Below are 26,564 nucleotides of genomic sequence, written 5' to 3' on the forward strand. Positions count from 1 at the left end.
TTTGCAGCCGATTTAAATCGGCGGGGCCTGTGTCTCTTGGCGAACGGGGCGGCGTATCAAAATCATAGTTTGCCGTTGCCGTTCGCAAACTGGGAGAAATTGGGGAAGCATTTGTTGCGACAAAAAAAAAAATAGGGAACTTTATTTCCCACAGCGAGCAGAACTGGAGGTGATATTCTCGTTTTCGTTCAAAACCGAGAAGGCTTTTATCGATGGAAGATTAAACGGTGCAAGAAAGTTTTGCAATAGCCACTGTCGCAATGGTCGAAAGAAGATTTTCCAGGCAATACTATGCAAAACAGGAAAATTTTGGCATTGTATCCTAAAAAAGGCCGTCGTCTTCGACATTGAGAAGGCTTCTTATAGAGTTAATCACAGTGATACACACAAAGCAATGCATTCTATGGGCCTTAATAGAAATGTTTAAGCAATAACTAAACAAATCCATCAATCTATCTAGATTATACTTAAACGGTTCACTCCAACAGTCTACACAGATGACAAGTTTCGTTGAACAAAAATATCCATTAGGTTCCCTTTACGATGTATATAAATCCCACTCTGATAATGCTAGAAGGAGTATTGAAGAATCAAAAAGATTTATTGAACTTGTATTCAGATGATATTTTTATTATAACAAGTTTCTCCAAAAAAAGATGAAAAAATCCTATATCATATTTTAGCTTTTTTCGAAGAATAAGATAAGCAGTACACTTTCACAAATTCTTTCGTTTGCGAAGATAATTTGGAGCTACATGGCAGGAGATTTAATTTTTTATCAAGAAGTCATTGAAGCTGCCACATATTTAACATCTCCATAAGCTAGATTCAGCTCTATCGATCAAAAAAAAAAAAAAAAAAAAAAAAACAAAACAAAACAAAACAATAATACTTTTGGTACGTTACGTCCTAGCTAGGCTTACTTATTTAGTTCTATTCCTAGAATTTTTTCGTAGGTCCTAGAACATCGTTCCGTCAATTAGCCATAGCCAATTCTGGAATCTAATCTTAAATTACTACTAATCAACATACAATAAATAGATTTCATTAAATATGCTGAATTATGTAAAATAGTCAAACCTCACCAACTATTCCAAACATTACTATCCATACGTGAAAATAACAAGAACAGTCACACATGCCGGCCTATACAGGCTTTCGAGACTTAATTCATTACCAAGCAGCCGGATAGTCAATCCTTGCTACGGGGAGACGGTCCCGTTCTAAGTTTGAACCCATGACGGGCATGTTATTGAGTCGTTCGAGTTGACGACTGTACCACGGGACCGCTCCTTATCTGTCAGCAATCTATCAGTCTTATCCATCACCAAATACCAAATAACTTGTCAGTTGTTGATGTATCGCGAATATTTTATTCTACAATTATGTTTTCGTCGTATGTATGATGTCTTGTGTAATGAGTAATTTAGTAAATAATAAAACTATATGTTCACCAGGAGATCCCAACAATTTTTGTAAAAGATTTTTGCAAGAAACACTATCCCCAGTCTAATACAGCTGGTCGTGTTTGAGTTGTACGTATTACATTATTCCGTCAAAAGTAACCTTAATTTAAATCATTTGCATAGCCCGACCACACACATTACTTTAAGATGGTGCTTTAAGAGATGCACAAACCACAACGAAACCCACAGATCACTTACCCCGCTTCATTTGGACGGCAAAACCACTCCACTTGCCTTAGCGGACGCTCAGGTTTATTACGCTTTTATTACTTAAACAGGAAGAAAATGTGTTTTAATGTTTCGTCCGCCGCGACGGCACCACGACGTGTTTGTCTTTACCGTGCCAGTAGAAAGGGACACACACACACACACAAAAACACATACAAACAGAACAGGCCACAAACCGCACACAGCCGCGGGAGGGCCGTGGAATTGCTGTTTGAATTTAATTTTCACGTATGGTGCCCCGGAACAGCCGCATGCATGCATTTTTTTTGAATGAACGCAAGCGAGTGCAAAAAAGAAAAAGAAAAAAAGAAGGACAAATAACATGCAACACCGCCAAACGGAGAGATGTTTCGTATTCTGTTGGCTTTTTTTTTGTTGTTGCTGCTGCTGCTGCTGCTGCTGTTGTCTTCCTTTTCTTGTGCTCGTCTAGCCGGAGAGCTATTTTCCGGACGGTGGGGCCTTATTTATAGAATCGCACGTCTCGCTGTGTGCGATTGAAAGCCTCTCTCTCTCTCTTTCTCTCTTTATGTTCCCTGTGTGTTTGTGTGCAAGACGTTTTTATATGCGCATTCTGCCTTTTCCAGTTTCGGCAGTGACTTTGGCCGGGCCCATGGTTGGAGCATATTCGCGAAGACTTCACATAAAAGAAAGGGGTGTAGAGGGGGAAAAGAACGACCCCAGAACAAGGTTGCACACTCGCACGCTTGCACCGATGTGAACCAGCATGTTTCCTTCGGCCGCGTCTCAAGACGAGCATAAGAAAAGAGGGTGAGGGGAGGAGCATGGCATACATGTGCTTTGTTATTTGTCAAAAAAGAAAAGAAAAGAGAGCTGACAAAAATGGGAAAACTGCACGGAGCAAATCAAATAGATGCAACAGTGTGCACACACACACACACGGCACGGCACGGTGACAACTTTGAAGCAGGATGTCAGCCTTCGTTATACGGTGCCGTTCACCTCCTCAGCCTCCTCCTTTTCCCCCCGGATGAGCCTGCGTTTTCAAGCGGGCCCCAGCAGCATAACGAAGATGCAACGGTGGCAATCGACTGGTAACGAATATGCGGTGCAGTGAAGCGATACATTTGAATGTTGTCTTATTATCACGGGGCCCCTTGGACAGGGCAGAGGAGTTGAAAGCAGTTGGTTGGAGCAGGAGGAGGATTTTCTCCGATCGTTTCTTCTGCCCAAATCGTGGAAGGATGAAATCGTTATCGGCACAATATGGGAAATGGGGGACGGGCCTTTTTTGGCCTTTTTTTTTTGCTGCAGTCGAGGAGTGTGGAAGATGATTGAGAGATCTTTTTGGAGGGCACGTTTGTAGTGGGAGGGCGAGGAGGAAGAGGAGAAGGAAGGCAGGATCTGACGAATTCAATCACAAACTGCAGCTGCAGCCCTTATTCTTGTGCCGAGCGGGGCAGGGCTAGTTGTTGGATCATTTTAATCAATTTTCAACTCGTTTTGGGTAGATTTTTTGCCGCTCGGATTTTCTAGGTTAGGTTTCGTTTGGTAGATGAAGGGCTTTGGTGTGGGAAAAAATGGAAATGGGAGATGAGTTGTCGTATAAATTTTGCATGAAAGTTTTCAAAACCATTTTTAATTTAAGCTTTCACTGCAGGAAAAATTGGAAAAATTCGAGTTTTCTGAATTATGTATATTCGAGCAGTTTGATTTGTCTTTGTTCTCATTAGTGGCGGGAGCTCGGACTCGGACCTACACGTTTCCGATTCTGATTCCGGAGTCGATTCCGGAACCGATTCCAGAGTCGGCTCCGGAATCGATTCCGCGATCGGTATCGGCTAAGTAATCAGAATCGGCTCCGGAATCGTAATGGACCTAGGAATCGAAATTTGCCCCGGTAAAGGAATCAGGATTAACTCCAGAAATGGAATTAGATCCAGAAAGAGAATCAGTTCTGGAATTCAAATAAGAAATTTCAGAACCAAAGTCAGTCCGGGAATCTCCATGAGAATGGATCGTTTACAAATACATTTGGATTCTTATCGGCTATCAATACGGACCAACACGAACTATACGGATCATCGTTAAACCCAAATGCCTTTGCTTATGGAGATGCCAAAACCGACTCCGCTTCGAAACCGGTTCCGGAACGGCTCCAGACACGGAATCGGCTCCAGAATTCGAATCGGTTTTGGAATTGGTCCCGGAATCGGCTCCAGAATCGGCTCGGGAATCGGCTCCGGAATTGGCTCCGAGATCAGTTCCGATCAGGGGAGCCGATTTTCTTTTCGGAGTTGAATCCGGAGCCGATTCCGATTCCGAAGCCAATTCCGGAGCCGATTCCCGAGCCGATTCTGGAGCCGATTCCGGGACCAATTCCAAAACCGATTCCAATTCTGGAGCCGATTCCGGAGTCGATTCCGAGACCACTTCCGGATCCGATTCCAACTCCAGAGCCGATTCCAATTCCGGATTCGATTCCGATTCTGGAGCCGATTCCGGAGCCGATTCCGAGACCACTTCTGGAGCCGATTCCAATTCTGGATTCGATTCCGATTCCGGATTTGATTCTGATCCTGGAGCCGGTTCCGGAGCCGATTCCGAAACCACTTCCGGAGCCGATTCCGGAGTCGATTTCAGAAACTGATTCCGGACCTACTATCCGGAATCGATTCCACAAAACTTCGAAACTTGTCGGAATCGATTTCGGCAAAAACTTCATTTTTCTCATCACTAGTTCTCATTAACAAAGGGTTAGTAGCCATTGAGCGACTGAGAGTTTTTGGATGTTGGTTGATGATCAATACAATGAATTAAGATGAATAATATCCACTTTAAAATCCATACTTACTATTGGCTAAGAAGCAAACATATGCGACCAAATTTAATACCAAAGAGCACTCAAAATCACTAAGTTTGAGTAACTAATTCAATCTGCTCGAAAACTGTGCGAAAACTCTATACATGATTGCTCGAAACCGTTGAATCGACAAAGAACAATAACCAAGCAATCGCTCGGTCGTAAATGAAACACACTCCTGGCCCTGTGTGTTCCATCCCAAAGTGTTACGGGGGCGAGTATACGGGTAAACTGTTTGCGGCACGTTCCAGCGAGGGCGTTTTTGCATTGCTGTGTGGCGAAACAATAAATACTACGCCCAGACGGGTTCCAGTGCCTTACGAGCTCGTTCAGGCTCGAACGGTTCGCGCAGATCCGGCACATTCCATGTGAACAAAATCCGATTACAATACAGGTGCACGTGGGTCCGTGTGCCACTGATGGCGGGAATAGATCTGTCCTGCCCCACCAATCCACCCCTTCCACTTCCAGCGGGCGGTCAGATCGGGGCGGCAAGAGGATGTGGAGATTTAAATGCCATTAGCCAATTTATGGCTTTCAATTTCGACCACATTCCTCCCCGGCGCATTCCGCAGTGCGCTCCCACTGCACCCAGTGCGCGCTGTCCGATGCCAAAAAGTCATCCATTTGTTCACCGTCTGCCGTCCAGACCCCCCCCCCACCCCTCCGGATGCTGGAGCAACCCCCTCCTTGACTTGTGCTTTTTTTTCTGCGCCTCTTCTGCAGCTCCGTGCTCGTGGCTTCTTCATCGGCCACACCACGATTGCTTGCTCCGCGCCGCTGGAATCTCTGTGCGCTGTAAATCATTTTTAATTTTCACCGCCTGCCAAACCAACCCGCCCTTCCAACTCCCCATTCCCCCCGGGCAGGAGGGGAGCACAGCGCCCGAGATTTCGATCGGCCCGGGATGCGGCCGGGATTTCGCACAAACAGCGCGGCAATCCGGTGCGGAGCGGGTAGCGGCTATGAGAAATGAGTGTCCGATCGGAACTGATTCGGTGCCGGCGTGTGTGCTGACACCCCGCACAACGATCGGGGTGGAAATCACGCGCCCCGGGGCCAAGGAAGCATAAAAATTAAGATGTAAAACATCTGGAGCTGACCGTGAATTACGCCCGTTAATACTTTCGCCGGAGCTGGGGGCGCGCGCGCCCGGATGGAACGGTGGTGTGGTAAATGTTTATTTCCCTTCCCTGGTTTATGGTGCTTGGGGGCCAGTCATGGCATTTGCGGTGCCCAAGCTCCGTCCGGCACCGGTGGATACATAAGCGAAGAAAGGAACCCAACACACAGACAAAAAAAAACCAAAACAAAACAAAAATACTCTTCCGCACCCTTGGGAGCTCGGCTGGGAGCAAAAAATCAATTACCTTTAGCCGTTGCTGAATTTCATTTGCCAAACCCGAACCCCAAAAAAATGCACGTACACGCAGGATGGGAGAGGGAGGGAGGGGGGGGAGTACACGGGTGATGCCTAATGAATTCATGCCCTAACGGCCCCCGAGCGCTTAGCGAAAGCTGTTTTACCGCTTTTCGGTTAGAATATTTTTATGTTTATCGTTACTTTTATCGGCGGCTAAGATATGCGGCCCGGCCAGCGATGGGTTAAAGGAAGGGGAGGAGACGGGTGTGGATTGCAAATGAGCGTAAAGATTTGCTGCGCTTTCCGGGTGCCGGGCCGTGAAGGGCCGCGTTAAGCGCGTTCATGCAAACTCGGGCGTAATTATGTTATTAAATCTAAGTTGGCCCAACAGGGCGGTTGCGGAGGGAAGGCGAGGGCGTTTGGAGGTCAGCTGCTTCGAAGGCTGCTTTACATACCTGAGAAACGATCCGGTCCGGTGCCGTTGTTTGAACTGTTTGCCCTGTTTAGGAGCGCCCTTTTCCGTCGCAAATGGTGCATTGGTAATGTGGGCAAGTATACTTTCGGGCGTATTTGGTAGCTGAGCGTAATTGTCTGGGCATTGTTTTTTGTTTACATTTACACATAAGTGCAGGCAACTTGTAGTTGTTTTGGAATAATTATTTTGTGTTGAAAAATTATGGACATGTTCCCCAAAGATAAAAATAAAAGTAGTAAACACTGTTTCGCATGCCGCTTAACTTTTCGTTCTTGTTTTTATTGTAGTTTATTGCAGATACTGTAGCTTAGGTTATTGCTGTTGAGGTTAGTGCACAGCATGTCCCCGAACACACAAAACACCATTCTTTCCAACAAATTGAGCAAGGCAAGTGTAAAGTACAACATTTTTGAACACCATTTTTCCATCTGAATTTTTAACTCCACCCTTTGGTAGCTATAAACAACACGTCAAGTATGTATCTGGGTGGCTTGGTCAGGAAACAGATTTACATGTCTTACAGCTACCAGCCGTTGGTAATGGGTTGCATGTTTGTTACTTTAAAAAAAACACACACACACACACACCCACACAACCCGCCAAGCGGAAGCAGCGCCTAAATGTTCGATTCGCATCGAAAGCCCTCCATCTTTTGTGTTGTTGCTGTCTGCCGTTGGCTGTTGTTGCATTGTGGCAAAAAGCGCGGCCCAAAGCCCGTGCCTCGCGTGCACGGGTGGGTGTGGGTGTTTGTCGGCATTTTTCAATTTTTCTCGCTTGTCGAGCGCTTCCGGTTTTGCTGCTGAAACTCATTTCCCGTTTTGGCCTATTCCTTCGGCATTTCCGGAACAGTGGGGTCGCAGCTACCTGGCACGTTGCAGTGAACAGAAAAAGAGCACCAGGCAAAAGAGCAGACCAAAAATTAGTGGCAGGAGGGAAGGAAAAATCCACGTGTGAAGTTTAGCTGCTCAAATGCTACCATTTCCCCTCGACGAGAGAGAGAGAGAGAGAGAAAACCAGCGGCAGAACAGAAAGAACAGCGAGTAAATCAACCACATTTCCCCCGAGCAGGCGAAGAAAACGAGTGGCGGCCAATGGGCAACGATGGAAGGTGGGACGGCGCCGGACGGCATCTTAAACAACAACAGTCGCGGCAAGTGCGCACGGCCGCACAAAAACATACAATCCGGCAATAAATTATAACTTTTTACAGCGCGGCAGCACCCTACGGGCATACGTAATGCTCAGCCAGCCCGGGCCCCCGAGCAGCTTTGCCACCGCGTGTCCACGAGCTACCGTGTTGTGGGCCCGGGCTTTTGCACGGTGGGTGGGTGTGTCAAGATGTGTTGTTGTTTCGCCCGGCTGGCCGCGCTTTGGATCGGAATTTATTCGCTGCCTTGTGTTTTCCCACCGAGTCGAGTGCAAGAAAAAAAAGCTCGAAAACGACACCTTAACACGTATCACACGGGGCAATGTGTTTGCGAGTCGACGGCACTAAGTGCAGCGCAGGTTTTGTTGGGGAGGGGGGGGGGGGGAGGTGTGGGAGGTCAAAAAAATCTGCAACCGATTCGCTACATCCTTTGCCAAAGCATCCCGTGCAGCATGCAGGACGGCGCCTGAGAAAAAAAACACCTAAAACGTGTGGGAGGGAGCGGGGGGGGGGGGGGGGGGTGCGAGGAGCAAAATATTAACTCGTAGCAGGAGCGATGCGATTAAAAGCAAATCATTCGCACGGCCAATCTGGCTGGCCGAGGAGGCGAGCGCACTGCCTTGATGGAAATCATCGGTGTATCCTGGTCACGGCACCACGGGCGAAAACACGTGCTGTGCATATTTCTGGTGCGATATGGTTCGAGTTCGAGTGTGGGTTTTCCGTGCGCACAGAGAAAATATAGAAACAGCTGACGTACGTTCCCTTCCTCCTCTTGCCCCTCCACTCCCACTCTCCCCTTTTATCAGCCAGCGAAGGGGGAAGAATGGTTCGTGACCACCGCCGAATGGAATGGAAATCTCGGGTCATTGAGCGGGAGCAGAATTTCACCTCTCCCCCACCCAACATTTCGGGATTCGTGCCGCCAGAGGTCCGTTTAGGAATGCTCTAAGAAAGATCGAACTCATGGCGGTAAGATTAAAAGCGATCTGTTCGGGCATTCGGGGAAAAAAAACAGGTCCGTGACCCACACAGCAGCACTAGCATTTTTAAAATCACACTCATCCTGAGCTCCGGAGAAGAAAGCAAAAAGGGTCTGCCATGGGTCAGGAAAAATTCGCCACACACACACACACACACACACACACACACACACACACACACACACTTCAGCAAAGGTCGATGCCACGGTCGGGTGTCATGTAGTTTGTTCCCGGCCAGGCATCATTTATTTCGGGAGACCTGGGTCATTCTACCACCCCCCCCCCCCCCTGCCACTTTTCTACATTTGCTTTCACGTGGAAGTGTGCTCGTGCCAAGTACTCGGAGTGCTCGTGTGAAAATCTAATTTATGCTCAAGATTATTTTTCACTCCCTGCCCCGCACCTCGCAGCGGAGGCATCGGCAGCGGAAAATGAGAAAATAAATGTGCTGCTTGCCCTCCCTCAAAAGGGACGGCTCGGGTTATGGCAGGGCAAGAAGCGCTGGGTAAAATAATGAAAAATAAAACAAAACCATAAGCTTTGTGATGTGAGGGTTGAAGCTGAATTCGAAAGAAGGACACAACAACAACAAAAAAATGGCAGAATGCAAAGAAAATGACGATCGTAAGGAAAATGTGACACAATGAAAACAGCACCGTACTGTACACTCCTGGCCCAGCAAGGAACAGAACACAAAACATGCAAACAACAAAGCCGGGAACAGCAAAAACTGTCATCTTGTGTTGTCTACAGCAGGCGGTAGGATTGCAACTCTACTACAAAAAAAAAAAAACTCCACAGCTTATAATTTCCTCCTAAGGTCAGCACGGGCCAGGCTGGTAGAGTGGCCTTTATTTTATAGCGCCTCTCCTGCCGTCTGCGAAGATGCTGCCCTGGGTGAAGGTGTTTTGGGTCAGCTTTTTGCCGTGGCGTTAAGTGAAACACGAGCAGAGCCCGGCCACCCGATGGCTGCAGTCCACCTTATGGCGGCGTATTAGTTATTCGCGCAGCGGCTCCTTGTGAGTGTGACCTTCCTCTTTGCTTTTGGTTCGTTTATTTTAATTTGCTCTTTCTCTATCTCTCTCTCTCTCTCTCTCTCTCTCTCTCTCTCTCTATTTTCTAAATGTATCTCTCTCTCTCTTCAAGCTAGGAATTGTGAAGGAACATGAGCTTTGGAGCTGCGTAATTTATGCTCCACTTCGTCCGGCAGAGAATGTTCCGCTTGTAAGCCGCCGTCCCCAGTCGGTGTTGCGCTGCGACGCGTACAGTGTGGTCGTACCGTTTGCAGCTCATTTCGCGCTGTCTTTATTTGGCGCTGCTGCTAAGGGGAAGCAGGTTGTTGATTATGTTGCCTCGAGTACACACTCCGTGCTGTGGAGGGAGCTGGAACCTGAAGAACCCTCAATGACAGTACATTACACAGCATCATCTGCTGAACTGTCCAGCCGGAGATACTTTTCCCCAGCCCTTCTTCTTCTTCTTCTTCTTGGTGCTACAATATATGTGATGCAAAATAAGGATTTACGGTTCCCCCGCACTGCGATTGAAGTCAGTAGCCGGACGGTCACAGATTTTGACCCGTGTGAGATAGGTATTATTTTACGTGCCCTGCGGGCTGTTTTATAACGCCAAACAGCAAACCGGCCGTGCGGTAAAGTGTGCTGCCCATGCTCGCCACCCCTCAATCCACCAGGAACCATTAGGAAATGGTGCTCGCGTGTCGGAGACAAATGACGATGACGTAGGACCCGACTGGCTTTCATCCGCTTTCACCGGGCCCGCAGGGCCTGCACACCTGAAACCGTTCCCAGGCAGACAGGGACAGCAAGGGACATGTAACGGTTGACTAATGATGATACCCACCCCGGTCCACCCGACTTGCAGGACAGGGCGAAGAAGGAAGGCAACACACACACACACATCGGGAGCACCGTTTGCTTGGGGTTCGAGTTTCAATTAGCATTGTCCAAAGATTGTATCACATTTTTGCACCGGTGTGTGCGTCACCCCACCCCATGTTAATAGATCCATTATGGTTGGTGGTCCGTGTGTACAGTAACATCCAGTGTTCGTCGTCGCCCTCCGACTGCCCGCTGGTGATAAGACAATGGGGGACCGGGTCGTACGACGGTTGATCGATGGAGCAGTAAGGCGAAGGCGGGTTAGTGATGGGAGTCTAATAGGTGCGTTGCGTTCGACGCTGGATTTAAATAAAATTAGAATGCTGGTGGCTTACATCTACACGTGTTTTTGGGGTGCTGTATACGAACGAATTTTTGTAATGTACTGAAAAGCTAACTGAGCCATTGAGAAGAGGTCAAAAGTATAAAATTTTACTTAAAAAAAAAAACAGTTTCAGTATTATCTCGAATTCGTAGTATACAGGGTTTCCCACGATTTATTGGACAGTTCCCACGATTTTTTGATCGTATCCTATAGATTTTTGTGTTCGTTCCCCTATTTATTGGTATTTTCCGATTGGATATCAATACAATTGGACCAAAAAATTCTGGGAACGCACCAAAAAAATATGGAACCCCACCAAAAATTGATGGGAACCTACCAATAAATCGTGGGAAACCCTGTATTGATAGTAAGTATTTATTATTATAGTATTTATGATATACATGGCTGTTATTGGGTGCAATACTAACATACGAAGATGTCCGAAGATGCTGAATTGTAGATGATAAGTTTCCTAACCCTGATTGGCAGTTGCTTTAGACCATACTAGGTGTATTGAAACAGTTGTGTACAAACAATCAATCTCAAAATCGAGCTTCGGTACTAAAATGTATGCCCAGCAACGTAATCTTAGAGCGAGAGACACCTTAAGACTTCATAATTCAAACTACAATCTATGCGATCTACACGCCTATATCAGCTCTGTGGAAGACATTACAGACAAATACAGCTCTTTTAGATGATTTAGACTGCACTGCAGCTCTGCAGTCTTCAAACACAACCTTTAATTAGGATGGAAAGATCAAAGCATGCCTGGAAATGTAGGTTCGGATAGCCTTAACTGAATGATTGTTCATTTAGGCGCAAGTCCGTGGAGCTAGAATAGAGAAATAGTAGCAAAATATCGCTTCAAACTGTTATTTTGCATTTCTAAACCACACACAGGTGCTTCCGAATAACGAAGAACTGTATGGTTTAAACATACATGAGCTTTGGCGCCTTGTTTTTTAAATTTTAAGGCTGAGCAACCTGTGGCTAGTTTGGCACGTGTTTTTAAGGAGCGATGACGTCATTTCAGCTGGCAAATGTCAAACTCAAACGTCAAATGTCAAAGTATACAAAAGATCTAGCTAGAATCATGTAGCTCCCAATGTCCTGTATGTATGATGCTTTCGTACACTAACACCACTTAAATTATGCCAAAGATCATCGTACTAAAATTTAGCCTACTGTGAAGGAAAATCAAAGAGCCTCAACTGTCCGCTCCGTTCGTTGCTGATAAGAACGAACCGGTTCTGCCTCGGTCCGAACAATTTGCAACTGTCCCATCACCACCAGGAGGCTCAATGTCTTTTGTTCGATTCGAAGCACCACGCTCCGGTCGTAGGCTCCGCTCGTTGTCTCACTAAGCGTTCGGAGGTTCGACTGGAGGCTGGGACGAAAACGATCATGTTACGTTCAAACGCTGCGTCTGTGTGTTGTGATTTTCTGCTCGATTATATCTTTCGCCCGTCCCAGGACCTGTCGCTGCTAATCTCTCCCCGTAATGGTTTGAACGCAAGCACCAGAGTGGTGCTGCTTTTGCAAAGATGAGTGCTTTCCTGCTCGACATCACAATTGGCCCTCGGCCGAGCGCTCTCGAACGGCCAGCATTGGGTTGCTCACCCGCAGCCGCATCGATTCGAGTTTCGACATTTTCTGGAAAAAACAATTCTTTCCCATTGTGCCAGGTTTCAGCCGCCGCACCACCGCGCTCCCAGCCTTTGGCAGGGCTTTAATTAGTCTCACAAGAGCCATTTAATGGACTTGGCTGGGTCCAGCACCGCGCCCCTTGTTCGCTATGGTCTGTTCTCGATGAAAGACACCAGCAACACACACACACACACACACACACACACACACACACACACACACACACACACACACACACCGTACAGCACTGATGGAGCATTTTAATAGCGTAATGTTTTGTTTACAATTTTATGTGCTACATGCGGCTACAAACAGTGACAGCACAGTCGTCGTGTGTCCATCCGTCCGGGACGGCACCAATGCGGACAATTAATCGTTATTACTGGTGTCGATAATTAGCGAGTGGGATTATACCTCCCCCTGTCAGAGCTTGGCGGAAGCAGGGTGCGTGAGGGGGGGGGGGAGATGAGGGGGAAGCACTTAGTTGCGCTTTTAATTCGTTTCTGCTCAGCATTCTCACAGGGGCAGATCGAATGCTGAACAAGTTCTCGGAAGAATCAAACCCCAAAAACAAGAAGGAAGAAAAAACCCCTCAGTCGATAAGTTTGAATGAGTTTTGTGTGAGGATGAGGCTGGCGGTGGTTTTGCGGCGACCCCGAACAAGTCGTTAGGGCTGGCCTTAAGAAGAGTTTAATTGTGAAAAGCTAATTGCGCTAAAGTTTTCCACGTGCCACTTCGTGGCGCTCTCGCTCGTGGCGAAGTGGGGCGTACACCGCAGGCCCCGGGAGCTTTTGCATTCGCACCTAACCTTAGAAAAATGCTACCCTCCCCCCCCCCCCCCTTCCTAAACATGCCACAGTATCAATCGATGATAATGATACCAATAAACGATGAGTTATGTGCACATTCGGGATGAGGATGAGTTTGGCAGTTTGGCGCTGTCCGGAAAAACGCCCTCCCTTCCCTTCCATCTGTTGCCGCTCCCGCTCCCGGGCGCTTTCCCCTGCGTGTCCCAGCCGGCTCACGCAGGCACACGGTCGACGAGAACCAAATGCAACCCCCCGCCGCACGCCCTTCCGCTCACTCTAATTGACCTAATTTGGTTAATAATTTTTCCTCAACCAAAACGGTTTTTCAATTTCGGCGGCAAAAAGGGTCAGCCGACTGAGCGAGATAAATGAAGCCTTTCGGTGTAGATCATGGGAAGAAGGGTGAAAGGTGGGGGGGGGGTGGTTTCGGGTAGACATTGTGCACCATTCGGGCACCGTTCAGCTCAGGGCCCGGGACTGGACTAGAAACGAATTATTCTTCATTTTCCCAGAGAATAATGTGCGCGACCCCCCATCCCCACCCCACCCACAACTCCAGGCCGCCGCATTGGCGGAGCATCAATTAGTGGTTTATTGAGGCACTCCTCGCCTAAACGACGAGCCGGACACCGGACACTGGAAATCCATTTGGCTCAAACTTGGGCGGAAAGATTTGCAAAAAACCGTTTGTCAAGGTTTCTGCCCACCCCCCTCCCCCCCTCAAAAGGTACCTTTTGTGCAGCTGGAAGGCATTTTTCCGGAACTCTCCGGAGTGTGTCTCCACCCCGCTCGCTCGCACAGGTTTTGCCTGGGCGAACCGCAAGCCAGATGCCTCGTGAGAATGTCCGCTGCTTCGAAATGGGAAATGGGAAATGTAAAATCATTACTACATTACACACACACACACACACAAACTGTTATATGTGTGCTGGCAGGATATATCGATATATTTAAACTTACTACGGCACTGTGGTAGGGTGGCGGTGGAAACGGAAAGGAAGGATAGGGGGTTTTCTGCCGTTTTTTGTTTCGTGGTATCCCCAACTCTCGCTATAATACGAAAAATAGGGCAAATAAACCATTTTCTAATTAGAAAACAGGATGACCAACAGTTGGAACCTAGAAGAGGAAGCGAAAAAAAGGGAAGCAAAACACACACACACACACACACACACACACACACACACACACACACACATACACACACACACACACACACATACAGCCGTGGTTTCAAGATGGTGGCCCCGCAGCACCGATGGGACGACGGCCCGAAGCATAATTACAAGTTGATGAACTGATAAAATTTAAAACCCCTTTGGCCGTTCTGCCCCGCTCTCCGCCCCGCCCTAACCACAGTTACACATACACAAACACACACACAGAGGAATGGGGGTATTTTTTGCTTCTGCTTTTTTGTTGCCCCCCCCTTTCTTTCTGCGGTTCCAAATGGACGAAGAGCCAAGGTACAAATAGCCCTGCGTGTATGTGTGTGTGTGTGTTTGGTGCTTGCCAAGAAGATTCCATTCTTGTGTGAGTGCGGGAGGCATTGTAAGGATCCCTTTTTCACCGATCGAGAGATGGTTGCCCAAGCACCAGTGCATGGGTTCGCCGGCGAGTTCCAGCTGTGACTGATAACTGGGACGAAATTTAATCAACCAAGCAAGCCAGCAAGTTTGTTTTTCTTTTTGTTTTTCCCCCGGAGGGCGACAGAGGAGTCAGACACAGAAAGAGAGAGAGAGAGAGAGAGAGAGAGAGAGAGAGAGAGCAAGAGAAAGAAAAGCGACGGAAATAATGGGTTTGTTTTAAGGGGAAGCGAAATTGTAACAAATTTTCAAGCCTTTTCCCGTACCTCTCGGCAGTTTTGTCTTTTTTTTCTTGCCGACCGCCGTACAAATGGATGCTCCCCCCCCCCCCGCCTCTCGTCCCAGCCCACTTTGCATTCCCATTCGGTAGGTGCGAACCGGCTACGTCCGGTTCCCAAGGTTCCGGGGCGAGGAACCGTTTCGGAAGTGTCGAATTAAATAAAACGCAACTCAATCACAACCAATCAATCAGCGCAACAGCGACGCCGTCGATTAGCTCTGGAGCCGAGTGGGGAACGCGCGGAGGGCCGATCCGGTTCGAAGGGCCAATTTGATACCCCCCGGCACCGGGACACTGCTCCGGTCGGCTAATGATGCCGAAAATGAGCTACACAACATCAACAACAGCGAAGAGGGGAGAAACAAACACGCATTCTACATCTTCCTACCCGGAGGATACGCTGATGAAGGTGCATACCGACACCTTTCCTGCCGCAGGATACTGAAGAGCATCAGAAAAAGAAGAAGAAAAAAAAAGGCAGAGAAGCAGCAGCAAGTCCCCATTCCGCTTCAACCATAATCAACCGTAATCCACCGCAGAGAGAGAGCACATCCTTTTCCTTCTCGACCGCATCCCTTTTTTTGCTGGCTTGCTTGCTTGGCTCGCTGAGGTTCGTTTAGTTCCCAACATCCGACAAAACCAACATCCGTGTACAAACACACGCACGCACGCACGCACACGGGCAAATCAAGCGGTTCATTTCCGATGGATCATCATCGGTATTTTCGAGCTCGCGGGGCGGCACCGACCACCCCGTCTCTCTATCTCCGTTTCTGGGCTATTCCGTTTTGTTGTTTTTTTTTGTGTCTTCTCTCCATATCCCGTCCCTCTTCCGTCGACCGTAGGGCCGCGGGGGCGGCAAAGCAATCAGTGTCTTAATGGTTCGACCGTATCAAATTACCGTTTGAAGATTCGATCCATCTTGCCACCTTCCGTTTTCGGTGCCGGGGAAATCTGCGGTATGTGATGGGAATTTAAAGGCGCTAGCCGCATCTCAACAGTCACCCGAGCGCGCCCAAAGGTGTTAGAATGGTCATGCAAGTGTGTGTGTGTGTGTGTGTGGCAGGAATTTGGGCGGCCGACAGGGTTCTGCGGGGCGCACGAAAAGGTAGAGCGCGCACGGATTCCTCGGGCTCGGGCTGTGGTTTTGCATACCTGCCGGAAATTGGAATTCCCACAGGGAAGCCGGGCACCTCCCAGAAGCATGGCGGACGGGCAAAGATCAATAGCATTCCACATGCGCAGCCCCCCCTTCCAGCGTTGAGTCCTTGAAATGCGCTTGATTTGCTGAATAACACACACACACACACACACACACCAAATTGTCCTAACTTTACCATTATCTGGACGCGGAAAAAGCTTTTACCCGCAAAAGCAAAACTTTCTTGGAAGAGTAGTGGATCTGTATCAGCGATGAGAGTGGTGCAAGATGAGCTCGTAATTACTCAATTCCAGCAGTGGAGTGGACGACGTCATGTGATGAAATTAAGCGCATGTACACGCCGTCACCCGCAGCGGCTTTCTTGTGTGAGTGTTTGGTGATACGCTATTTGGAGGACATCGTCCATCGAGCCGGCGCCGCAAAGTAGCAGCAGTAGTAGTAGCAGCGGCTGCCACACACTCGCTCCAGTAGATCAACCAGTCAGGCATGTGTGAGTCCGATGTGTGCGGCTGAGCGGGTTTCTGTAGGTGACGCTGAACAAGCGGTTGACCACTCGAGCAGTGTGTATGTGTGTGTGTGTTAGTATACAGAGAGCTGGGCTGTGCGCTACCTAACAAGATAAAAAGGGTTTTTTATTTCTTCGGGGGAATTTTCGGGCACAGACCCAGTGCCCCCTGGGTTTTTTTTTGTTTTTGTTGTGTCGTGCGTGCGGCAGTGTGTGGGGGAGCTCTGTGCGTGCAAACACAAATAAAGATTCATGCGAAAGTTGCAGCACAGCCTCCCTTCTGCTCTGCTCCTCGCCCCGTACGCTCGACTCGACACTAATGAAATTTTAATCTTTAATTAAGACGAAACGAGCCATGAATGTTACTCAGGAATGGAATGGCGTTACGTGTGGCGGTGCTTGCGGACGAGGCATGAGGACTGTCTCGGGAAAAATGCCAACTGCCCTACTTCTGCTCCTCTGTGTGTGTGTGTGTGTGTTTGCGTGCTATATTTGCAGGTTATGTCCACCGAAACGGGCTAATTGACTTTTCGTTTCCAAACGACACACAGCCCAATAAAGCAAAAAAAAAGGAAGGAGAGTCGCACTTCATTTGAAGCTGCACGGTCCAAACAAATTGCAAAGGACAGGCGCAAATTGGACAGGACCGGTGCAGCGGTGACTCCTTTTTCCCAGGGCGTCTCGGGCATTTGGTTTTGTAATAATCTAAAAGCCCGCCGCCCGGTAAGTGCCCCTTCGGTGTGTTTGTCTGTGGCTGACGGTTCTAGTTGGAGCTAAATTAATGAAGTGCGCACGAGTGAGCGGAGACCCACATGCGAATTTAGACAAAGAGGGGGAGGGTGGGGTGGAGATGAAGAAGAAATTTATTCCCATCCAGGCTGGCTGGGACGTGGAGCCACTCACAGACAGAAATAAAAACCCCGTTTGCACACCGGTCGCCGGCTCGGCTCGAACTGTTCTATCTGGTTTGTTTCTGTGCTGGGGACTAACAAATTAGACACCAAAAAAAAAAAAAAAAAAAAAAAAAAAGCAAACCACCAGTGTGACCCGGGCGTCTGCTCCGACCGTACCTCTTCTGTGCCCGAGGTGATGAAAACTTTGCCACTCGAACTCGGAAAGAACTGTCCCTCGCGCTTCGGCAAGGGCACAGGAGCGTGTGCGTGGACGCCCTGGCTGCCGGTGTGGCCGGTCATTTTACATCCATTAACACGTCATTGCTGCCGGCCGATCGCGCCGGAATTGGCACACTTCGGTCTGCTCGGTCGGTCGTGGAGAGAGAGAGAGAGAGAGAGAGAGAGAGAGAGAGAGAGAGAGAAAAAAACAGCGCATAAACTGTTCCGAAAACGAGCGTCTTTCCAATTATGCCATCTCGGCCACACTCCTCCGTTGGTAGTTGATTTTAGTTGTGTGTGTGTGTGTGTGTGTATGTATGTTTTTTTTTTGTATTTGTTTTGGTTGGGACTTTGGAAGTGTGAAAAAAAGGCGACAAGCGTGACAGCAAAGAACGTCGAACGGAGCACCCAAATAATGCCCCATTGCACCACCAGCAGGTCACAGTCATACTCGCACACTAATGGAGCGGGCGAAAGACCCGTGCACGTACCGGTGAGCTCTAAAATAAAGAACAGAACGACCGTCTTTTTTGTCTCTCTCTCACCCTCTCTCCATGTGTTTATAGGTGCCGGGCCGAAGTGTGCAAAGTGTCGGCGGACCGGGGGAATCCAGCGATACCGAACACAATTGTTACAAATTGGATCATTTTTATTCACGAGAGCGCACGGGGTGACACTTTTTGCCCCGTGCGCTGTCTTCTACCTTTCGTTTTTTTTCTCCCGTTGGCCCGTTTATTTTATTTAATTCTCGTTCCACTTTTGCAACACACCCTGGAGAGCCCGTTTCGGTAGTGGCAACCTTTTTTTTTTGCTGCGTTCTCTATCCCCTGCGAATGTATTCTTTCATGCTGATCGCCCGTAGAACCGCTAGACCCAAGAATTGTCTCGCCTGTTTTTCGTTTCTGGGCAGTTTTGTTGGGGTTGGAATGGTGAGCTGAAATTGAGCAGTTTTTTTTTGTTTGTTTGTTGCACAGCGGCTCCTCCGTTACAGTGAGCCGGCCGGACTCGGATGTCCGGCGGCACTGACACAGAAGTCAAACGATCTTTGGTGGTATTCGTAATTACAGTTTAAATTATCCAAAGGAACCCTATTGCAGAGGTACTGCCGGGGGTTTCCCAGGGTTGTAGTGAAAAAGGGGGGAAGGGGGGGGGGGGCGGGGGGGGGGAGTGGTTGCGTAGGTAATCTAGGTTGGCCGGGTGCAGTCGTTGATCTTGTCTTCATAGGAGCGAAAGTCGATCTAGCTAGCGCTGGAGGGGAAGTCAGGATTGGTTCGACACTGTTTTAGTATTTATAGAACTTTTTGAAGAATACAAATTTCTACACATTCTTTATATTAACTGTTTCGAATATTTGAGTCACATTTCACTGAACAGAAACCTGTCGATTGTCAAAAAATAAACACATGGTGGTGCTGATTGACAGCCGATGTCATTTTTTACTGCTGGGACATAAGAAATTCTGGCGTTCATTCATCAAAATTATAGTTTCCGTGTTAATAGCATTGTTTTATAAACACTATCGATTAGTTCTGTATCAAAGGGTGTAATTTTTACATTAAACTATATAGTATAATATGTCACAGACTATATAGTGTAGTATGTCAAAAAACAGACCTTTTTATTTCTATCAAAATGTTATCAAAATCAATCCAGGAACCGTAGTTTCTCGTAAGATGATACACAATGAATCAAAAAAGTGTTTTCGATGTCTACTAGTAAGTTTACATTGGCAAAATTATTGTAAGCAGGGGAAAACCTTAAGGAGTCGAAACTACCCCCAGTTCCCCTGGGTGTGCGAGAAATTCGTTTGAGGACAACGATGTGATGCTCTTTTCGGCGTTCCGCGGCTTAACGATGCTGGCGGAGCTGATGAGCTGGAGAGAGGATCCAACTAGTGAGGGGAGGTGTAGGAAAGGTAGGATCTTTGCAGCAGACATCAAGAGAGCAAAGTTTGAAAAGGTTCAGCGTCAAGCGATTGTAAAATATCTGACCGCGAAGTGCAAATCCAGCGAAGGGTTTCAGTTTTTTGTTTGGTTTGTTTGGTAGCTGGTTCGTTGTGGCTGAAGATCTCATCTCCCCAACGACTCGTAAGTGCCCTTAATCCTGTGAACAAGCAGAGAGCAGACATCCACGCAGCAGAGCCAACAGCAAACAACAAGCTGGGCTGACCCGGGCTTAATGGTCCTCCTATAACATCAGCAGCAGCAGCAGCAGCAGCAGCAGCGGGAGACGACTCAGCCCTGCCCAAGCGAATGGCAAGCGTGTCCTTGCGTCTTGCCGAAAAGTTTACATTAATGAGCTGCCAACCGACAGAACCGAAACCGAAGAGACTAAAAGAGAGAGAGAGAGAGACAGGAACGACCAAAACCTAAAGATCAAGCAGCTTGAGCTGTTTGTGTGTGTGTGTGTGTGTTTTTTGTGACGTCTTTGCAGGCCATCCTCTCTAACGATCCCACGCCCGCACCCCAGCAAACAGCAAAGTACCATTATCCCAATCAACATTTTATTATCATCCCACGCCACGCGACGCCGACGCGAGCGGGCCCACGATTGGCTTCGAAAATGGCCGATGCCATTCGGTGCGACGGTTTCGAGCGCTGTTCATGGAATTATCATTACAATCATAAAGCGATCCCAGCGCCCAGCGACAGTTGCGGGCTTATTTGCTCGTGGCTGAGATGACTTCCAGCCCCGGTGTGCGGTGTGCGGATGTCCGTCCAGCACAGTTTACACTTGTCCTAGCGATCCTAGCCCGCCGCTTGCGATGCGAACCCAACGTGCCTGTGTGCGGGAACGTGCCAATGCGCCTAATGTGGAATCCTTTTAGCTTCGCACATCATGTCACCCTCGTCATTAGCACGTTAGCCGGCTTTTTGGAACTGTCAGGGCGAGCGCTTCAATTTCCTAACGCTCCCCATTTAGTGGCGACGACTTCGGGCAGTCCTGCACTGGGGACTTGGTTTCTGTTTGCGCTCCCCAAAAACAAAAAAAACAAAAACAAAAATCCCAAAACTTAACCTCACCAGACACCGCTGACAGGCTGACGCGCTTCGCCGGGGAGTTTTATATTCGCGCGGCGCGGCGTGCTTTTCATATTCATCACAAAAGTTGCTGCACGACATCCACCAAGCACTTCGGAACTATGACTCTAGCTGCGTGCCCAATCGAGCACGGCGCGTGCACTAAACTTTGCCGCTAGTCTGTCTTGTAAAACAATATTATCCTGGCGGAACGAAGTTCGCCCGCAGCCGTGCTGTGGCGGCACGCGTTTTCTTCCCACCCCACCCCTTACGCCCGGGACGTTACTGTCAACTTTGACATTCCATCACGTGCGGGGGCTCAGTTTGCGTTGCCGTGGACCGTTTTGTGCGCTTGGTTGGGGTAGAGGGAGCTTAGGAGAGAGAGAGAGAGAGAGAGAGAGAGAAACAAAACACAAGGCTAAGAAAATAATTTTCCATCATCAAGCGCGGTAAGCCGGTGTCGGTGTTGCTGCTCATGTGCAGCGTATGCAAGTGACAAGTGATATGTGAAACCAACCGTGGGTGAAGCTGGTGGGGGGGGGGGGGAGCGGGCCGTGAAGTTTGCTGCCGCAAAGTTTGCTTCCACAAACTGTTGAAAAATCCTTTCGCGCAGGGAAAGTTGAAAGCGCTTTCTAGCGCGTGGAGTTGAACTGATTTTGTAACTTCACCTTGTAGTCCCCCTCCATATGTGTTGGGAGCACTGTTAGGAAATTCCTGGAGCTCAATTTGCATTCCCCTTTTTGCCCACTCCCGTGAGGAGGAGGAGGAGGAGGAGGAAACAAAAAAAAGACACAGAAGTCCATTTCTTCGTGCTGCCAAAGCCCAAAGAACAATGCCCGTGGGATTGACTTCAAACTCGACAGCGCCGTGTGGAAATTCGGCCCTCTCCTCTACAATTGGCTCTAATTTATGACACACTGACACGGTGTGCTTGCTGCACACTGCACAACGAGGGGGTGGAATAAAAGGCGCTTCGCCTCCTCCCCTCGTCGAACGCTCAAACAGTGCCAACAGTTTGCACGTCATTCGCAAGACAAACGATCTCCACCTCGGTGCCTTGCTCCTTCCGCGCGCTCTCTCTCTCTCTCTCTCTGTGTCTCTCGCGCGGTCATAAATTATTCAGTTGTCACTCAGTATCTCTTTTGCGGGGCCGGCGTGTGAAAAGTGCACGCATACACCGGCATAAAAGGGCAAATCTGACATCTTCCTCTCGACGACGACGACGACGACTAGAAGGACACTTTGCGTTCTGGATGGTCTTGATTGAATCGACTTCCCGGAACTGTGGGGAGGGGGGGGGGGGGGGGAAGTGGCATGCTCTGAGACGCCACGACAATCCCGAGGACAATCAACACACACACACACGCTCACACACATAAGCACACCTTTACAGCCAGCCTTCCATTTCCAGAAGCCATCAACCGAAATGTCCCAATAAATTTCCCGATTTGCAGCTTTTCCCAATTGACGAGAACGCTCCATTTTCTTTTCTTTTCTTTTTTCTGTGCACAAATAATTCACTCAAGGGAAAGCGGCGGCTCCGTGTGAGGGGGTTGTATGTGTGTGTGTGTGTGTGTAGAGGTTGTCGGCAATGGGCATGAGCCTCTTGTTCTTGTTTTTTTGTTCATGGTTGTCCGTACCGATCTTTCCGGACAAGTGACATGTCATCGATGAATATGAGATGAAATAATTCGATCGAACGATGCAAGGATTGTTTTTCCCCATATTTGGGGGATTTTCCAGAAGACTACAGCCACAACAGCGCAGGGATTGTCTACCCCCCGGGCTCCGAAAGGGCTTAGAGTTGTTTGTTTCCTCGAATAATTTGTTGCTCGTGCTGCCAAATGCATGCCTAATAAGCTTACGCAGCGGAATTTCGATGCGAAGAGCAAACCCTGCCATTTGTGCGACAAGATTTGGCACAATTGGTAGCCACTTGTGTCGGGGAAATGAGGCACCATTCTTCACCGGCCGAAAACGGGAAGACAATTGCTTTGGGGAAACATTGCTCACCCCTCTTCCCCCGCTCATTTTCGCTGCCATCGCAGCAGGCAAACTGCCGCTTTCCATGGCAATACAAAGCGCTTCTGTTTTAAAATTCCACCAGCAGAACGGACATTCGTGGAATGGAAAGGAAAAACAAGGCACTACAATAAAAAAAAAAACAAAACAAAACACTTCCCCCGGAAGCATCCGCGATGAGAAACGAAACGAAATTCATAAACAACACAAATTTTCCGGAAGAGAGAGAGAGAGAGTGGGAGAAAAGCAACCGGAAACAAAAAAATAAATCAGCAAGTATCATGGTCGCTAAACAAACACACTGGAAGGAGCGCATGGTGGAGGGCGGGAAGGGGGTGGCGAGAGTGAAAGAAAGTCCTGGCCTGAAGCTGCAATGAAAGTCATTTTCATTTTCTCCCCTCCTTCATTTCCTTTATTTGCCCAGACGGAAGGGAGTGGAAGATCGGAAAGTAGCGAGCCGCTGGAGCGGGAAACATAAACGCAGACTCGGGACCTTCGTGCTCGGACCGTGCTCGATGGTAGACGAGGGAGGGAGGGGGGGGGGAGAGGGGGTTTGCTGCGTAATAAAACATTATGGTTCACACAATGACGAAAATAATAACATCTTATTACCCCGATTCGTTTGCCGTTTTCGTCTCGGGCGGTCACGGGGGCGCGCGGGGTCAAGCGCCAGCGAAGGGGGGGAGTGGTGGCAAGCAGGGGGGGGGGGGCTCGATGGGCACGGACAGCGGAAGCGGATCCGATCCAATTGATCTGAGGGGCAATCAGTGCGCCGAAGGAAATTTGATAAAGGAATCGCTTCTACCCCGCATGGCCCTGTTGAGTGAGCTCATGCTGATGGTGGGTGGTGGTGGTGGTGGACGGAAGGGTGGAGTATTGGATTGACGGAGGGGGGAGGGGGGGGGGTTCGTCCTGTCGTAAAAAGGATGCAAACGGAGGCGAACGCGGACCGCCGACGTGACCGACGGGCAGGCGCAGTCTCTGATCTGGTACGAGGGCGCGCTTCCATTCCCACATCCCCCGGCGGAAGGGAGCAGAATGGAGCACCATAACGGCTTCGTGCCTCCTTTGGGCGGTGCTTTTATGCGCTCTCGTATTTGGTGTTATTTATCTCGCCTTTCCGTGAACGAGTGTAAGCGTGTGTAAGGAGTGTTGGCCGATCCTAATCAGCGCCAAAAACAGCAACCATCGCAATAATGGAAGACATTCGTTCGTCCTCGTGCTTGAGGGTTAACGAGGTACAGGGGGGGGGGGGGGGGGGGGGCGATTGGGGCTTGGAAAGCATTCTCCCATGGTAATCGGAAGGAAAATTGTGAGTGTTTGTTTCCAAAAAAATGTCTTCTCCATACAACATAATTATGAAAGACAGTTCTTCTAGTTTCAATCGGTGCACGTGCGGAGAGAAGTTAAACGTACTGGTACGTTATGCTTCACATTACGAACATTCGGCATGTTTTTATTGAATATCTTCAAATCCAGTCCCTGACCATACCGTTTTTTTTATTTTTAAATAATTGATATGATGTACTGGAATGAATTAAACATGTTTCTGACCTCTAGTAGACCCTGAAGCCACAGTAAATAAATATTTTCTCAGTTCACCACCAGAGGCCAGTGCTGCAAAATGTCACTGACGATGTCATAAAAAATCGGACTAAAACAAAATCGATATCAGCGTCACGTAGTCATTTGTGATAATCAGAGGTGATACTCAAAACGATTGGTGTGTCCAATGCTTGCTTCGTGACATTTTTGCGACCAGCGCTTGGTCAGTCACTATGTCATGACTTTTTTTTTACTGTGATCATAGTCATAGTCATACATAGTCATGACAAATTCCGGCTGAAACAAAATCATCTCAGCGTCACGAGCTCCACTGTAATGATCAGAGGCGAGCCTCAAACAGTTGGTGCGACCAACACATGCTTGGTGACATTGTGTGCAACCAACTCTTGGTCAGGCACTTGGTCGCGACATTTTTGTCGGCGATAATCGTGACATTCTTGCAATATACTTAGCGTGTGGGCTCTAGCAACAAAGTGAGCATGCTTTCTCCCTCTGTCTGTTTTGATTATCTATAGATGTGTATCTATAGATCTACATATAGATGTGCCCAAATGCCTTAATGGCCGTACAGGAAAGATCTTCGAATCGCGCAGCAATACTTCTGCTTAACCCTATTGTCTGCAAGACAGTCGTCCTGTCAACCCAGGAGGACAATGTACCTCAGAGTTTGTTGTCCGGACGTGAATATAAGTTAAAAACAAAAAACGGTGTAGTGTGTGTGTCTATTAATATGAAGATTATAAATGAAATTTTGAGGCTGTCCGGTGTATAAATCCTCATTTAATGAATTAACATGTAATTTGCAACATGAGATCAAAACTGTCCCGAATATGAACCAAAAAATCGTTGCAGATTTATAACATTTGGCAATGTTTCGAGTAAAATTATTGCAAATCTTTATTTTATTTCTCAATTTGCTTCAGAAAAATGTGTTTTGTTATGTAAAACATATCATTCAGTAAAATGAGCTATGAGAGCTGGGTTATGCCGAATTAAGTGTCTTAAGTGTCCGTAATTTGAAGCAGTACGGTACCTCAAGTAGAATTACATAACATACTTGATTTGCGAGAAGAATTGAGGACTAAAACAGTGATGGATGTTGAGATACGCAAACTTGAGATCTTCAATGAGGGTCATATAGACGGAAATCATCGTTCCAATAAAGCCCTTAAACCAAGTCCTCCTGGACTTAGGCATCAAACTGGCACATTTGGAGCAATCAGAAGTGAGCTTAAGCTATAAATTGTTGGCAGGATATAGCTATTTCTCCTTTAAAAGTGCTAAATACTTAAAAAAAAGTTTTTACTGAACTGCAGGAACAGTTTTATTGAACGGATAGTTAAAACAACTATTCTGGAGTTAAATTGCAAACCTGTTTCAACTCATTTTTCAATCTTCACAGTATTATTCACCTCAAGCAAGATGATTCACCGAACCTTTTGAGCTAGAGTTGATGTAAACGTACCTGCTCGTATTTTAAGGAGCTGCAGGCTGTTAAAAGTTGACCTAACCAGACGTGCATGGAGCATCAATGAACCAATTTCTGGCGATGGCTATTACATTTGATGCACATTATGACTTTTCTGATTGGGACTCATTGCTTCCAACGATACGTTGTCTGTTGTGCCGTAATACTCATTATTATTTATTAATACGCCAGACATCTAGGATCGTTTATAAATTCAATGATAAGGTCTCTTTGATTCCCAATCACTTAACAAACAAACAAATATTTCTTTTTAATATAGAGCAGTTAACTTCTGTCTGATTGCACTGTGTAGGTCAGCTTCGAATTCAGTTAACTTCAGAGCTGCGGGTAAGAAAACCTCGTCTTGGAGTAATGATGTCATTGCTGCTCAGCTGCTCAAGGTATTTGCTCAAGAAAGCAAATTTTGTATCATTTGCTTTTGCTACTTCAATCAGAAAAATCATCCAATTGCTTCTTCATTTTGCTAACCTACATCAACACTTGCCCAAAACCCCATTACCGTTAATTAATCGTCCAAAAATATATAGCCTTCGGGGCGAAATGTCACCAGCTGGGTTGGGTTCGAACCGGCTCAAACTCATAGAACATTGGCATTTCTCGTCACATTCCTCCGGAATTCATTTCTTTATCGTCGCACTAGAACTAGCAATAGGG

General features: G+C 47.7%; 1 protein-coding gene across 2 annotated transcripts in view; it reads right to left on the reverse strand.

Annotated features, from left to right (window-relative positions):
• LOC120951088 (irregular chiasm C-roughest protein-like) overlaps positions 1-26,564 on the reverse strand; it is a 199,220-nt gene that overhangs the window by 54,107 nt on the left and 118,549 nt on the right. The gene's annotated exons all lie outside the window — the stretch shown is intronic.

Source organism: Anopheles coluzzii, chromosome X (assembly GCF_943734685.1).
Source record: "Anopheles coluzzii chromosome X, AcolN3, whole genome shotgun sequence".
NCBI classification, from domain to species: Eukaryota; Metazoa; Arthropoda; class Insecta; order Diptera; family Culicidae; genus Anopheles; species Anopheles coluzzii.